The following is a 3,114-nucleotide window of genomic DNA, read 5'->3' as shown; positions in this document are numbered from 1 at the left end:
GGGAAAGAGAAGAAACACCCTCATAATTTTGTTGGATGATAAATTAATTTATAGTTGCATTGATTGAATAGATGGTGGATTATATTGCCACCCCTATGTGAGTTATAAAAATATATCATTCTCACTTAATTTATGGTACAATTTTGTTTTTTAATTTTAAAAATCTGAAATTTATTTGAAAATAAATCAAACAGGTAAAAATTCATATAAATGATGAAATTCACAGTAAAACAAAACCCCAAAAGCTAATGCATATACTAAATACCTCAAATATATTGAAAATTAAGAAGTAACAATTATATTAATTGTAGGCCAAAATAGGAGATGAGAAATCTACTATCTTCCTTTCTCCAAATGTTAATTTCATTATGGTCCAGGAATAATTATGATGGTTGCAGTCACAAACAATTAAGTAAAATTAATATCTTGATCTCCAATGCAATAGTAGTGTCCCAAGGGGCTTTCTTGCAGTTTATGCAGGAGAAAACCATTGTAATGTATCTTATTTGAATCCAAGTTGAAGAAGAACTTGAATTTGATCATCCAATCACAATCCCTTGTATTGTACATAATATTTCTTTCTAGATATCACTTCTCACTTGCATAGGTCATAAAGGAGAAGATAACTTTGAAATCTATACGTCTAGCTTTTGTAAAATTATGGTATATCAAGTACCAACCAACTTGTGTATAGTCTAACATTCTTATTTTTCTAAGTTATGTTAAATATATTTTCAGATTACAATACAATATTCAAATTCAACTTTTTTGACAAGTTAAGACATTGTTATTGATTTGGGTGATGGTTTATAATGAAAGATTTCAGATTTATAAATCCAAAATCTTTTCCCATCCTTTACATGGCAATATTTTACTGCTGTCTTTACAATACAGTCAAGAAAAGTTGCATTATTATCATCTTAAATTCACGAGTCTCTGTTAACTTGGAGTGTCTTCTTTTTTGATTCTTGAATGAAGTCAATATAATGAATTAATGATATTGCTGTACATATTAGGATTCGTTGAGATTAGGAAAATGCTTAAAATGTTTTAACAATCTCTTGTCATAATAACATTCTCATTCAGGAAACATTTTCTGTTTCCGTAGGAATGGCTGATACATGGAACAAAAATGAAAAATCTTACTAATAGAAAAAAAGTTCTTTCTGTACAAATAAGCCTCAACTAATCTATCTCAATCTTCGTTAACACGATCTACAATTGACTCAAGCGAGAAGTGAGGTTTAGGAATTCATCCTCATCGCACGGAATTGTGAGTCCTCCCATTGGATGATCATATCCAAATTCTTGTTCAGCTTGATGTAGTAATTCTTGAAATGATGGTTGGTTCAAGTATGATACTGGAATCACAAATCGCCTCATTTTATCTCCAACATACACTGCGAGATAGCCTTTCGGGACTTCAAATCCCTTGGTAGATGCTTGAGTGTTGGAAAATGATGCCCTTTTGATAATACTTGCTATACGGAAACCCATTGTTTTATTTTATGGTTCTACACAAAAAATACTGATTTATGTCAATGAGAAAGAAATATTTGAGTTCTGATACTTTTAAGATTCAAAAGACTTGTGTTGCTTGAGAACCCAAGGAATAGTGTATATATAGTTGCTAAGGGCCTTTGGAAACCAATTAACCACTTAATGTATTTTGATGTGCTGTAATAGGGCCTAATGAGGGACAATGGATCACATGGTATTGTTTTATAGAGGTCATTTTCAAGGGTTAGGAACTTAAATGGGATAACATGCACATACCCTACCTTTTGAGATTAACTCACTTGAAATTTAGACAATGCATTAGTCAAAGCAACATGATGTTTGTTCTTGCATTTTCCAATGGTAGACATGCATTAGACATCTCACTTGTTCTTCATATTGACAATGCAACTGATATGCCAACAACTAATATTATTTGATTTATGTGCAATTTTTAAACATTGAGAAGGACCCGATTGATATATAGCTCAGAAACAGTGTTAGGAGACAAGAAGAGAACCAATATTAAACACATGATTAAGAGCCACATTTTATATTTTTGCATACCACAAATTTGCGGTCCATGCCTGTCTAATTTGTTAACATAAGGTGGAAGTTGTATTATCTATTATGATATTTGATATTTAGAAAGGTCCTCTAAGACAATACCATGTGAACTTGTATATGCTCTTGTCTCCTATAGTATACTCTTCTACTCCAATCATTCAACTAGCCAATGGTTTCTCAATTTTCTTTTAATCTATATATATTCATGCCTACATACATTTAGGACCAACACAAATCACTCACATCCAAAAGCATTCCTATTTCAAAAACTTTCTTCTTGCTTACAAGTTCTTCTTTAAAACATTTCTTCTCAAATTTTAACACATACAATACAAGTACACAACAATGGGTTTTCGTTTCTCTGGTATCATCAAAAGGACATCATCTTCTCCCAACAGAGCAACTTCAAAAGATGTGAACGTTCCAAAGGGATATCTTGCAGTGTATGTTGGAGAGAAACAAAAGCGATTTGTAGTCCCTGTGTCATACTTGCACCAATCATTGTTTCAAGACTTGTTGAATCATGCTGAAGAAGAGTTTGGATATGATCATCCTACGGGTGGCCTCACCATTCCTTGCACTGAAGATGTATTTCAACATATAACTTTTCGCTTGACTTGAATGAGCTATGAATCTCACACCAAAAGAGACTGACATAGTTTAGTAGAGATATTTTTGTAAACTAGGCATCTTATCAAATTGTAAACATGGGAAAAAATGACCATTAGATTGACAAATTTAAGAGTATATATATTTTTTAATGACAATGAATTCAACTACTCAAGCAACTTCTCTATGTTTTTGGTTTATTGCACTTCAGAACATTTTAAATATATGAGTTATGTTGCTTGCTATAAGAAAAAATGGGCTTGCTACATAAATGTAGACACGAAACTAAATTTTTTAAGTGCCAAAGCCTTAATCATATACGAGGTACCTTCTTTCCTAAGCAAGCGAACATTAACAATTACAGTAACAATGTCAACTATTTCATTGAGTAATACAAACTTATTTTAGCATCAGTCCAACACCTACGGAGGATAAGACGAA

The sequence above is a fragment of the Cicer arietinum genome, chromosome 6 (assembly GCF_000331145.2).
Source record: "Cicer arietinum cultivar CDC Frontier isolate Library 1 chromosome 6, Cicar.CDCFrontier_v2.0, whole genome shotgun sequence".
Classification (NCBI taxonomy): Eukaryota; Viridiplantae; Streptophyta; class Magnoliopsida; order Fabales; family Fabaceae; genus Cicer; species Cicer arietinum.
Note: the sequence above shows the minus strand (reverse complement) of the source record.